Source organism: Triturus cristatus, chromosome 4_2 (genome assembly GCF_964204655.1).
Source record: "Triturus cristatus chromosome 4_2, aTriCri1.1, whole genome shotgun sequence".
Classification (NCBI taxonomy): Eukaryota; Metazoa; Chordata; class Amphibia; order Caudata; family Salamandridae; genus Triturus; species Triturus cristatus.
In genome coordinates, this window is record NC_140586.1 from 761,690,894 (window position 1) to 761,706,096 (window position 15,203).

Here is a 15,203-nt window from a genome sequence, read left to right on the forward strand (position 1 = left end):
CAGGCTTCGGGATAAAAAAAAGTGGAGATGACACTGGAGATGTGGAATGTCGGATGAACCCAGACAGCAGTAGGTCGTCTAGATAGGTTCTTAAATATTTGGTCTCTTCGTCAGTCAAAGCATATACTCTGTTATTAGGTAAAGGGGCCCCTGGGATAAGATCTATACGGCAGTCATATGACCGATGTGGGGGCAATACACTAGCCTTCACTGGGTCAAAAACATCTTTAAAGTCAGAATATTCAAGAGGGAGACTTGGTTCATCTTGTGAAACACTAGCACAGTGTATTACCGTGCTTTGTTCTGTACCTGCTTCTTGATAGCAATTGGTTCTACAGAATGAGGAATCCAAAGTAACTGTTCGGTTCACCCAGTCAATTCTTGGGTTATGAGTTGTTAACCAGGGTACCCCGAGAATCAAGCCAAAATTAGGGGTATCTATTAGATCAAAGTTAATCATTTCTGTATGTCCGTTTTGACAGACCATGACAAGTGGAATTGTTTGTTTTGTGATTAATCCTGAGGTCAATTCTGACCCATCCACTGCACATACTGCTTCGGGACAAGGCTTTAAACAAATAGGAAGACCTAACGTTTTAGCTAACTTATTGTCCACAAAATTTCCTGTTGCTCCTGAGTCCAGTAGGACAGGGAGAGAATATCTAACTTGGGTAGTTACAATTAAAAAGATCTGAATTATGAAATGTCTAGGTATGTGTGGTACCATGAAGGCTGCAGAATTAGAGGTTTGAGTAGGATGCTTACTCGACCAAGTAACCTCCCCCCTTGTCGAGCTTATTCGTTTCCCGATTCAGTTGAGGAGATAGAGGAAGCAGTACCCCTTCGTGAAGTTTTAGGTTTTACTGGACATTCTCTGGCAAAATGTCCTGCCTTGCCACAATATAAACATAATTGAAGTTTTCTCCTTCTTTCTTTTTCCTCTGACGTGAGTGGTCCTCTGAGTGTTCCTATTTGCATAGGCTCAGGTTCAGGGAGTTTATTATCTGTGTCTTTCTTCTCATGTCTAATAAAAGTTAACCGTGATTCTAGTTTAGATTTATCTCCCTTTCTTTCTCCTAGTCTGTGTTCCAATTTCACGACTAAATCTACAAAGTTAGAATAGTCTTCTGGCAAATCAACGATATGAGCCAACGCGTCTTTTAACTCGTCTCTCAAACCTTTATAAAAAAGGGAGACACGCTTTTCTTCTGGCCACTGTGTCTCCGTGAGAAAACGATTAAAACTAGTGAGATAGGTCAATAAATCCTTGTTACCTTGCTTAAGATTTAAAAGCTCATTATCACTTGCCTGCATAAAAGTGTGTCTTGCAAAAAGGCCGGTCATAGTACGTTTAAATTGATTCCAATTATGGAGGATGGGATCATCTCTATCCACAAAAGGAATTGACCAATTGGATGCTGTACCACCCAAATAAGACAAGACGAAAGCCACTTTCGTAGCGTCTGTGGGGAACTGTTGTGATTTACAAACGAAGTGTAATTGACATTGATTGATAAAAACATGGAATTTGTTACTATCTCCATGAAAACGCTCAGGTGCTGCTAAAGGCACAGCATTAGGGACATTAACAGTAACCTCAACTGGGGGAGGGAAAGTTGCATGTCTAGATAGCGCCCCTGCCTCAAGGGGGTTTAAACAACAGCGTAAAACCTGTGTTCCACTGAGATTCCCTAGGTTTATACCTGCTTAAATCCTGTTTTAAAGAGGTGTTCTCCAACTTTAATTTCTCTATTTCCTCTTGCATATGTTGTAAGATGCCAGACACAGATTCATTATGGGTCAAGTCCTCGTTTAGGGCCTGCGCCATATCTGTGGCGTCAAAGCCCTCTATTCCTTCCCCGGCGTTCATCGTCCAACAGAACTGAATATTTTAAAGGCTTGTGCTTCTGTCAAAGCCCAGCTCACCTGAGTTTCTGTTCAGTTCTGATGGAGGTTGAAGACAGTCCGACCCCACCCTGAAACCGCTTGTTCCAGCACACTAGTATAAACAGTGCACTAAGAACCAGAAGCTCAAGGGAAGGGGGGAAGTGGATAAAATAAAAAAAGAGAGAGACAACACCGTTCTTGTGTTTCCACTGTTGAAGTGCCGTTACAAGCTGCGGCCCTCTCTGATTTCTGTAGAAACGGGTGCCTATTGGAATATAAACAAAGAACAGATAAGTGCAACCTATCCCTACATGTGTTCCTGACTAACCCTTAATCTATTAGAAATTCCCTTCTACAAGTACCTCTTGGATCCTGGTCTTTAGCTTCCAGGTTTGGTATGTGTTACTGTTCTGGGATGTGTTTTCTATTACTGTAAAATTCCTATATTCCTATAAAAATCAAACGAATATCATTATCAGAGTTATCAACATCTAACATTCACCTTAATATAACTAAAGCCGAAGTTCTTAATTGTAAACTCACTTTTCACACATTTCCAGACTTTTATAAAACAAATACTGTACTTTTACATCAAGATAACGCAGGTAATTAGTTCAAGTCCTTGCTTTACTGTTGGCCTTGCTGCCAATGATTTCCTCTGTTCGATTTTCAAAAGTTCCAAGTAAAACAATGTTTATTTCACTAAGTTCCACAAAGTATTCTTCCACAAGTTCGTGGGAGCTATCTTGTTCCAAATTGTCTATACATGAATCCAGAAATCGCCGTCAAAGTTCTTTCAGGTAATAAAAGGTTTTGCACTTACTTGTTGCTGGAAAGGGATACTGATCAGTCTAACCTTGTCCTCTTTCTCTTTTGCAGGTTGATTGCAGTGGGCAGAAGAGGGACTGAGGCAGGAAGGAGCCGGAAACTGGAAGAAGGAAGAGCCAGCAGTCACGCCCGTTGAAGCCAATGAAGGTCAGAAGAGAGCAGGAATGCCAGCGCCGAAGGATACGTCCTCAGGTAAGCAGGAGGTAGACGAGCACAAGCACTGGATGAGGCTCAGGGGCTGTCTTTTATAGACAGGACTGGGTGTGGTTTGAAGAGCTGGGTGTGGTTCAAAGAACTGGGTGTGGTTCTCACATGCCGGTGTGCAGAGCTTCTGTTATTATGCTAATGAGTAGAATTAACACCTGCTGCCCATGTTCTAGAAAGGGGTGCAGAGCTTCAGTTATTAAGCAAATGAGTTGAAGTAACACATGGCCTAGGGAGGGGTTTTCTAAATAAGCCTTGGTAAATGCAAGGTCCAATGTGCAATCAAACAGAAAAATCCAAACTTGTGAATACATTAAGCAACATACACAGAAGCCTAGGGAGGGGGCTGAGATAACAAGAAAGGCTTTCAATAGTATGGTTAAAAGAGAGCTATTACTAAGACCACTAGTGCAATGAGAAGGGACATGCTCTTTGCTGTGCACAAACCCTAACACTAACAGTCCCTCCATAAGAAGTGAAACGTGACTCCAGCTATATTCTATTTTGTTTCCAAGCCAAAGAAACTCATCACTGACTGCCAGAAGGCTAGGCAGGCATCAGATCAGACAGCCAAAGAGAACACCAAGACAGGTAATGAGTGATTATTGTGAATGATGTGGCATGCATTGCATTGGATGCTGGCTGACTACGAATAATTGTGCATGAAGTAGAACTATACTAGTTTATCGACAAAGTAAAAGTGACTCAGGTGTGGTGACAGTTAATGTTTCCTTGTTGTTTAATAATAACCACATTGTACTCCTACCACTGCAGGTGCAGGCCAATATCCGTTGCAATTTTGTAATATGGAATATATTATAAACTTAATCAGTCACTACAGACTGAGTTGGTGTTGGAGAATCCGTACCACACGGTCTTCATCATGATGCTGCTGAGCATACTATCTTTGCACACAGTCAGTTGGATCTGAGAAAATTGATGGAATAACTGCGTTTCATGGCCTGACTTAAAAGGTAAACAGTTTGAACAAGAACCACAGCAGACCTAGGCTAGATGTCCGTGTAGTGGTGTGGACTGGAGTAGAGTGTAGTGGTATGAGGGACAGTGGCGCATTGATTTAGTCACTTCATTTGGAAAATGCTAGGTTGCTGCAGTGCATATGACATTTCTCTGGCTCGGTCAAAATGTAAGTAAGGGGTAGGGTGCCTGGCCTGTGCCGCGGTTCTCCTGTTCTGTGGTTGTGCTGGCTCCTGAGTCCTGTCCCGTTGTTGTTGTACCTTAATGCTGTAGAGTAGACACTATGTATCCTATCCAAGCTGCCTCAGTCTGAAAGTGTTCTCTCCAGAGTGTTGTCTTCTCGTCTTGCACTCCACTGTAATTGAGTTTATTGTTTTAAATGCAGTAATTTTTCAATACCCCGTTTGTTTTTCCATCTACACTTACAGGCCGGCCTTTAACCTGTGCTATAGTGGGAGAAACGACTCACACTTACCTTACCAATCCACATCAGGCAGGCAGTGGTACCCAAGATTGATGTGCCGAGTGTCCATGGAAGGGAGGACCAAGAGGAATGATGAGAATGATGCAACTCCACATTTGGACCAGGATAATGCAGTAATTTTAGTATCATTCATCATTCGTCTTTAAATTTATTTGATTGCTTTTTTCTCTTCAATCATTATGACTGTGTGTTGTGGTTTGTTTGGTAATTGATCCCTACAACTATTTTTTAATTTCCTTTGCTAGCTTGAAAAATAAAAGTAAGCCCGGTACAGCATGTAATTGGTTTCGGTCTGAGCTCTGAGGGCGGCAGACAGGCAAGGCAAATTTCAATTTCTTCCCTTACTGTACTGTCTCATTGGGTAATAGTAGTTATATTAAGTACAACTCATTATCATTAACCATCAAGTTCTCTTCCTCAGCATGCATGCATTTGCTTTTTATCACTTTATACTTTGATTTCTTTGATAATGGATCATGGTCGTCTTACAAGATTGTGTTTTACTTTTGTTGTGTCCATGCATACTGTCTGTTTTTCTTTCTCAAACCTTTCCCAAAACCCCACTTCTCATCCATTCATCAATCCCTAACCCTCTTCCCCCGGGCTGTGTGATTTATATTAAGGTGTGATGTGATGACTACATTAAATGTACACCAATTGATCACACGCTTGCTGGGGCAGATGTGGTGAAAGCAACACTAATTGAATTTCAACTAAGGCAGGGCAAGGATCTTCTTCTGCTTGCCCACCCATGCTGTAGTTTACTTTGTGTTCTGTTCTACTACTCCTCCCACAGTCTCTCAGTCAAGTGACTTTCTATTTCTTTTTTCAAATGCTATTGCCAGTGTCTACTACTACCACCACAATAATGGTATCTTGTCCGTTAATTTGGGAAACCAACCATGCAGCCATCAGTGTGCCGAACTTCATCATCAATCACAGGTAAGATAAGTTTGGTGGGAGGTATGGACTAGGAGGAGAGACTGACAGTACTATTATGACAATTAAAAATAACTCAGTGAGGGGTACTGCATCTATCGGTTTGTGTGTTACAAAATCGGCAGATCTTTTAAATCAAACACTGGCTGTGGGCATGCAGCAGCACGGAAACAAAGTAACAAACCATGTAACTTAGATTGAATTCGGAAAACTGTAACCCACCACAAAACATTAACTTCGTATAAGTAAATAGTAAAAGGTATATAATTTAATATCCCCTAACAAAAATAAACTATCCCACTCTGACCTAACCCACCCCTCTCCCTAACCCCAACCAATGTCCAAAACGAAACGAAAGTTGAAGAGTCCCAATGTCCGAAAGAATCTCCAACGCCCAAAAACCCACCCACCAACAAAAGGAATTAAAAAAGGGGCAAATGACGAGGTCCTCTATTGTCGGCGGGCCTTAAGGTGTTTGTCGACCAGGATCTTTACCCGCTCCACCATGTTCTCCTCTAAGCGGGCCATCCGGCGGAGCAGCTGGTGGCGAAATGCCCTGCAGTTACATGCAGTGTGGGGGGCAGCAGTGCTTGAAATCGAGGTGCGGCGGCGGGCGGATGCCGGACCACGGCGCCGTGAAAGTGGAGGCAGGGCCTGACTGGGGCCCGGGCATTGGAGGAGGCTGCAGCCGCCTCCTCCTCCTCCTCCTCCGCCTGAGCCACCAGCAGGCGATAATGTTCGCAGATAGCCTCCAGTTTCCGGCGCTGGGCCCTAGCGGCCAACTCTTTCCTTGATGGTTTAGTGGATGTGGAAGAAGTATCTATATCAAGAAAGAAAAAGAACATGTTGTAGCCAATACTCTTAGCAAAACAGAAACACTAAAATCATTCAACACATAGTGTCACAGTATCACTAGCAAGCACAGTTCATAACATTTGTGATTTGGTGGTAAGTATCTCTACTCCTACTTCCTTGGACTCTAACATTTGTGGGAGTTTCCGACATTATAAATATAATCGTACTATGTACTCCGGTACACCAGTCGTGTTGTTCTTATCTGTAGTTTAGCCCAATTACATAACCTTGTTGTAGCCGGCATGCCAGCTCAGTCAGCTAAGCTTGCACCCAAGAGAAACAGATATGAGCCACATGATGCAGACTCACGTTAGTTTTATTTACTACTACTGTCTGCAGGTGGGGAAGCTCATATTTTTGTATGACGCCTTACGGCCGTTGGCACTGGCCATACTCTGTTACATGAGGGCAAATGGTATGCACAATTTCACTTACACCCTGCCATGGGTACTACAAAAAGGCTGATTATTTATCTGATCCAATGATCATTGCTTATATTCCTATTATAGATGCTAATACATTACGACATCAGGTCAGTAGCGGTCGGTGGTGGGAGTGCTGCCGGGCGGTGAGTCGGTGACGTGGGAAGGTGCAGGGTGGGGATAGTAAACTATGGATTACGGACAATCACAGGTAATTAAACAATACATTAAAAAAAAAAATTGTTGCACGCACTGCATCGCATTTGGCGGTGCAGTGCGCACATTGAAAATAATTTTATTTATTTTTATGTTGATTACCTGTATTTGGCCGTAATACACAGTTTACTCGCCAGTGCCACCCACCCGTCCCCTCCCCATGTCACCGCCCGCCAACACTCCCACCACCAACCGCTACTGCAGAGGGTACTTTGCTTTCATTGATTGTGTAACCAATAACCATAAACAACAGATAGGCCACCCTTTGCAGGCTGGCTGCCCCAATCGAAAATACATTAATAATAATAGGTAGGGAGTATATATATATGACGTGCTTGCAAACTACTGCAAGTGTACTGTATTCTGATAATACTACTTATATTCCCCTAGGCTTTGCTACTGTCGCGCAGTTTCTTTTACATTTTCTTCAAAGTAAGAATCTCCAGTGACACTTTCCACCTATATTGTCTATTGATGATAGTACATCCAGGCATACATCCATTAAAGTAAACGTTTATCCTTCTTTTTTATATCTCTCATACTTAGTTGGTTTCACCAACAACCACCCATGCTTCCGTTCCTTCCTTGCTTGCCTTGGCTTTGAGTTTGAATTTGAACCAAACACCGCTGATTCTTGCTATCTAGCACTATCCACCCATACTGTGTCACCCACCCAGGCAGGCATTCTCTTTCACCTTCCACCCATCCTTCAACAACCCATGCATCTGATCTGATTACTATCAGCCACCTATGCATGCTTCCAACAACATATCCTTCTCTGCCAGTCAGTCATATTATTTATCTCGCCCGTCCTTCCACCCTTAGTTCTTTCCCTCTTTGTTCAACACATCCATCAAGGTCATCTGATCTGAGTTTGTCTTCTCCATAAAACCTTCACAGCTGATTTTGGAGTCAAATAGAAGAGGCCATTGGTTACACTACTCACGCTTCTAATGCTAAGTAAAGGGTGTCTTCTTCAACCGTTGTATAATAATAAGTCGCACAGTACAGTGAAATAGTGAACACACTTCCATCTAGTAGTAATGTCAAGAAGTAATGAATATAACTTACCGCCGCTGGCCACTGCTGCTGGATCCCCTCCTGTCTCTCCTGCAGGTGCCGCCAGTTCACCTGCCACCTCCCGAATGGCCGCATCGCTGGCCCCGACGTCACTGGTGGATGGTAGTGTGCCTAGAAAAAAACATCACAAATTTTTAGATGCCTGGAATCCTCCCCCTATTTTAAGTGTTCACTTGGAACATTGAAAAAAAAGTTAATACAACATACATCAACACTAGACAGTAAGTACAGTCAGTAGACAGACACTAGTAGTCGTGATATGGTTCCACTTCCTAGGGTCATCTAGTCCTACTCTACTCTTTTGAAAGTTAGCCTGAGCCATGTGTAACCCTTTTAGATTCATCATGTCGACTACTACTCTTTTGGCGCATATTTAATTATACCTGCCAGCTTATTGACATGTGCAGTAGATGCCTTTTGACTGTTGCGTACAAGTGAAGAGGTCGGAAAAAAAAACACTTATTGAGTTTGTTTAGTTCATATTGCTTAGCCATCACATACATGTTACACTTTTTGCCATGACTGCAAAATGCTTGCATTCACCAGTATACTATCTAACTGCTAACTCGCAGCTTTTTTCTCATATAATAGGCGGAAGATTCCCTTCTACAAACCAGAGATTTACAGAACATATTATGATGCAATATGATGTATCATGTAACCAGTATTTCTACGTTCTACGGTGAGGGGTCTTCCAGGATTCTAAAGATCTTGGCTCTTGTTCTTGTTGTCATGCACTTGTAAATGTTTACTGTTTTATTCTTAGGCTTTTTGCTGGCTTATTGACTATGGCTGTAGTAAATAAAATTCCATACTAACGATGTACAGAGTTTGATACTTGTTTCAAATAAACCTTTTGAACTTACACATAGACTCTGTTGTATTTGGTGTGGTGGGGTGGACTTACACAAGTGAGTGAGCAAAATGGTGTTATTATGTTCTGGGTTGTCTGTCTCAGTCATCATCAACATTGTGTATCTTCTTCGTGGGGGGGGGTCGGGAGTGGTACCCTAATGTGAGACACTATAGCTAGTCGGCCAGGGGATCCTGGGTTCTTCGGACTGAGGTGTGATCAGTAAGGTCCAACCTCCCATCAGCAACATCCTATTTTGTTGTGCATAGTTCTGTATGTGGCTCTGCAGAATCACTAGACAAGAGTAGTATCATGTACTATCCGATCAAAAATACTAGTCAAATATCTGGTTGGCCATTTTGTTTGTGGTAATTGTCAAAGCCTCAACATTGAGAAGACTTGAAGAGGACAACCCAAAGGACAGGACACAGTGGCTAGAGCTATTGGTCAATCAGAGTTTTATTATTCCAAAGAAAACCTTCTAAAAAGAGTGGGCAACTGTGCAAGCTTCGCTACAGACAGAGTAATATAATAGTAGTAGTAGTCATAGAGAGAGTCATAGCAGAGGCAGTTAGAAGCAACTTAGTTAGAGGCAGGGATAAACAGAATTTGGAAACAGATAGTCAAGGTCAAAGAAGTAAGCTTTTGTAAAAAATAGAAATAGAAAGTGGAACCATAATTTATAGTTCGGAAAAAAAAGATGCAGTAAAAGTTAGGGAAATATAAATGTCAATATAACCACTGGAGGACTTACTGGGGCCAGCAGCAGGAGCCTCGGTAGAGGAGCGGTCCTCTGGTTCCCCCGCTGACTACGACCCCGTCTTCTTGCCCCTGGGTGGTGCTGATGATCATGTAAAATATAATAAAGAAAGAGACAAACATTAAGGAGTGCTGTGAAAGAAATAATAATAAATCATTTGGAAAAATAAGTCAAACAACATTTTAGGAAACAACAATTGCAATAAAATTGACCTATCTAATCAGATGGATCGACTACTGGCTGCTTCCTGCATTCACGGATCGTCTACTTATTTATGAACACTACAGTGTTCCATAATCATTCTGATTACAAATACTAACGAAGCCTAGTAAGTACCACCTGACCTACACCACCTATTCCAGACGGGCCAATTGTTCACTAAGTCTGCATTTCTATTTTTTTTCAGCCATCAAATGTATAGATGAGATGGAGGACAGATGCATACATTAGTGCATACATACATTCAACAAATTGTGGGTTGGTTGCATGATTCTGATCTAGTTCTGCTACTGACTGACCATGCTAAGACTACCACTCACTAAACAAAGTACAAAAGGTTCGACGGAGGACTGGGGTAAGCAGCACTCAGTGACAGAGGAGGCCTCACGCAGACCGCATAAAACAATTATTAACTAATACTAACAAACTAAACCTAGTATCCAATATCCATCCACCACTATTTCACAGTAGGACAATGGAAGAACTAGAGTCTCTCTAGCAAATCGCATTATCTAACTTCAGTTCTGTAAAATAAACTCTTATATAATCAGCATCAGCACAAGCTAGCGCAAACTAAGTTGCAAACAAGTAAGAGTACCACCAAGCACCTGCGTCCTTAAATCAAAGAACATTTTGCTTTTTGGAACTTAATTTACCAGCAACGCTCGGCACGCAGCAGTAATCTTGTTGTTCATCAAATTTAATATACACAATAAGTTACTCATCAAGCCCGACGACCTCGACACCTAGCAGGTCCAACAGGTCCTGCTCCCAGTCCAGGATGTCGGACCACCGGTGGGCTAGTTGATTGTGGGTGCGCCGGACCCCAGAGCACCGGAACACGGCCCGGCGCACCTTCGCCCACCGACGGTGCCGCTCCTGGGTAGCGTACCCAGAGCCGGGCCTGCCGCCTGCTGCCAAGGTCAAGGGGAGGTGGCGCTGGATGAAAAAAACAAGGGTGGCCACCTCCTCCTCCCCAAACAGTTGCCGGGCCTGCACCCCTGCAGGAAGAATTCTGCCGCAAGGCAGGCGGCCCTTCTTTGCTCCTGCAGGTCCCTTGCCCTTGGCACTCGGTGTGCCCTTGGCCATGGTTCTGGGGTGGGTGGGAGGCGTAAAAGAAAAGTTAGAAGGGGAAAAAAAAGTTAGGGGGAAGAAGATAGAAAGAACTTTATAAAAGTAACAAAACACAGTAAAAGTAGAAATGAAATGCAAAATATAAACTTAGGACAAGAGAGAGAGAGATAATAACTAAAAAAAGTCAGAAAAAATGTTTTAAAGACAAAGGATTGAAGAGATGAAGGGAGAATACAAAAGTAGGCCCAGAACCAGTGCATAGAGTGAAAAACAAGATGGGCGCGCCCATTCGCAACCGCGTGGGTATGTTCGCGCGATATTTCTCGCGAACATGTACTATTCATCGCGAACAAGTAAAATGCGCTCCCGAACACGTCAATGCACATCGCGAACACGCTATCCGCGACCCGGAACAGGAAATAGGCATCGCGAGCGGGCGGGACAATTGAAAAACAAGATGGCCGCGCCCGTTGGCGACCGCATGGGTAAGATCGCGAGATATATCCCCCGAGCATGCAAACAGCTCCCCGAACACGCTCACCGCGCTCCCGAACAAGAAAAAGCCATCGCGAACGGGCGCACCAAGCAGCTACGCAAGCTCGCGAAGCTACGCGAAGGTCGCGTAGTGCAAGTACATCTTCGCGAAGCTTCGCGAAGCGCGGCTACGCGAACTACGCCCAGCGTTAGCCATATTATGAAGGAACGGCAATAACATTATCGCCGCTATAGCGGCAGGAAACTGACGCTAAAGCGGAGATAATGGGCTTGATAAGCCCAGGTTCACACCAGAACCTGGGTTTCTATGGGAATACACAAGGGCATATTATCAAGCCCATTATCGCCGTTCCTTCATAATATTGCCCTTATTTTTATATACCATGGGAAAATTAAAGCTACAGTATAACAATATAGGAACAAAAATTATATTTAATTTATTTTTTCAACAACACACTCAAAAGGAAAATTAATCAATTAAACATATAATGCATCAATATTTAAAGACAAATATACTTTACTGAAAATAATAGTAAATAAATAAAAATATTTCAATTATTATCACCAAAAATATATAATTTGAGTTAAAAAAAAATATTTAAATTGTAATAATTTATTTAAAATTAAATGTTTTTTCACAAAATAGAAAAGAAAAATGTATATAAATTTACATAATAAAATATGTAAATTAAATGTAACATTAAACCGTATAAACAAATTAAACCATAACATTTAACATTTTTCACACTTTAAATCAGATTGTTTAAACATTTATAATATTTTGACATAAATTGGAAAACGAAAATTCAATAGATATTAATAAATTATATATCAGCTTTATCAAAACTTTTAATAAAAGTATAAATCATGGAAAGGATCAATATTACAAAAAAATAGGTTTTATGAAAATGTTGTTTCCTCACATTTCTGCTAATATTTTCTCACAAATTATAAATTTATGAAATATAAACTTGTGAGTTAATTACATAAAATATCATATTATCAGTCTTAGAGAAAATATAAAAAGTATTTATTACAAACACATTTAAAAAATCTCCCCACTCTTTTTCCCCCTTAAATCCAACATCCCACTTCTATAACATAATTAAACTTTTTAAAAATATTTTAATAAAGATTTTTAAAAATATGTAATATTTACTTTTTTACACTGCTTAAATTTGAAATGAAAAATTAATATAAAATTAGTATACTAAACTAATTAAATAGAATAAAAACATAGTAAAATAACCATAAAAAAGATATTATATACAACAACATTTTTACAGGAATATTAAAAACAACACTTAAAACAATATTCTTACTTTTGATATTCTTGCCACAAAATTTTTGTTTTGCGAAATTGCTTATTCAATATTCTGCCGAAACACCTTAAGTATAGTCATAAAATTTCATAATATATCAAAATACAATTGGCAAAACAAAATACTGTCTCTCCTAACAGGGCCCAACAAAGGGGCATATTAGCATAGCGGGCGGATCGGCACCGCCGGCCCGGCGGTGGCGATCCGCCCGCCAAATGAACCATCTTCATCCCCTGCCATATTAGCATGGCAATGGACACCGTGGCGGACAGAAATACCGTCCGCCGCTTTTCCGCCGGTCAGATTCCCGGCTGGGATGAAAAGGCCTTCAATATGGTGGCGGTGCCTTGCAGGCACCACCATCCATATTAGGATGCGCCATTTTCAGGGCCTTTCCATGGCGGTGACTCTGTGGGCCCCCAGGGGGATTTAGGGGGTGCACTTGGGGGGTACCCATGGTACCCCCAACATTGGCATACACAAGGTGGCAGGCACCGCGCGGTGCCTGTCACGTTGTGCATGCCAATATACAGCATGCATATATTGCATTGTGGCAGGTGCTGCTGACAGCACCGCCCGCCGCAATGCAATATATGCGGGATGCCACCATGGCATCCTAATTGCCATGGTGGGACCGCCGCACCTCTAGCGGTCGGTCCCGTGTACCGTTACGGTGTCCGTCCGCCATCGTAATGGACCCCAAAGATTCTTAGAGTGCATTATGCTGTAGTCATGGTTTGGTGTTGTGGGTAACCAGCACAAACACCCTTGCCTACTATAGTAATCTTTGAGAATCTATGTAACAAAATACTTATTTTTAGGCTTTAATACAGAGTAATAACAATCAACCCTTAAATGCCTGTAGACTTTAACAGAGGCTTTTCACAATCAATAGTTGAAGCCTAATGCCTTTATCCTATCTTTTCATTATGGACAATCAGGCCTATTGCCTTTATCATTGTTATCATCACCAAATCAAGCCTGCTGTACTAAGCGAAAGCTTTCTACATGGCAATCATCCTGCATACAGTTGTAAAAGTACAAATATGGACAAAATTGTAGCTGCAAAGCAAAATACTATCTTTTCTAAGATAGTCCAACAAGATTTATTGTAATACATATCATGTACCCCTATGGCTTGTATTGGTGGATCACCAGCACCAAAACCCTTGCCTACTACAATAATTTGTGAAATTCCATGTAACAAAATACATGTTCACAGCTTTAGCGCAGTATATTAACAATCCATCCTCAAATGGCTGTTGTCTTTAAACAGCTCAAACCTATTAAATCCTTTATGGCTTTTCCCGATGAACAGATGAAGGCTTTTTACCATTGGCTTTTTGCCTTACCCAACACCGACCTATTAAAGTGCTTATAAACTGGCAACTAACAGCCATACAATTATAAAATCACAAATATGTATAAAAATACAGCTTGCAAAACTATAAATGACCCCTGTCAACAGGTCCTAATGATCATTGTGAAAAACCTCAGGTTTTGTCAGAGTGGGTGGCCAAGGCCAAAACCTTTGCATACATCAGTTTTGGGCTCTATGTAGTACCATCTGTGTATGCACTGTAATTTGTGCTGCAAATTACAGTTGCAAAGCAAAATACCAACTTTCCTAAGAGAGCCCCAACAAGGATTATTGTAACACATATTGTGTATCCCTATGGCTCGTCTGAGTGTATCACAAGCACCAAACCCCTTGCCTACTACAATAATTTGTGAAATTCCATGTAACAAAATGCATGTTTACTGGTTTAGCTCAGTAAAATAACAATCCATCCTTAAAGGTCTATTGTCTTTAACATGTTTTTCACAATAAACAGATCAGGCTAACGGGCTCTGTCAGAATGTTTCAAAGTGAACAGCTCAAACATATGAAATCTTTCATGACTTTTCCCAATGAACCGATGAAGACTTTATCTTTTACCATTAGTTTTACGCCTTACCCAACAGCGGCCAATGGAAGTGTCATAAACCTGCACCCAACATCCATAGAGTTAGAAAATTACAAATATGTAGAAAAATACAGCTTGCAAAATTATAAAAGACCCTTCTCAAAAAAGCCTAACGTTTCTAGTGAAAATCCCCAGGTTTTGTTAGAATGGGTGGCCAAGGCCAAAACCTGTGCCTACTATCTCTGAGATTGCATGATTCAAAATACCTGCTTATAGCCTTTAGCACTACATGATAACAACCGAATGTTAAAGGCTTACTGTTTTAAGAAATGATTTTCATATTCAATAAGCTAGACCAGCTGACTTTGTCATAGAGCTTCATAAAAAGCAGACCAGACCTATGGCTTCGGACACAACATTTCCCAAAACACCAACCAGGCCTTTAACTTGTTGCCATAACCAACTTAGGCCTACGGTTTTCAGTGGAAGCTTGTCCACAGAGTAACAATTAGACAAACAGTCATAAAATGAGAAAACTATAAAAAATTCCAATTGGCTCAGCAAAAGACTGTCTCTCCTAAGAGGCTCGAAAATTGATTCTCACAGAGTGTTAGACCTGGCACCATTGGCGTGGGTCTCCCTTCCATTTTTCACTTTTGTCTCCTCTGTGTTTGCCGGTG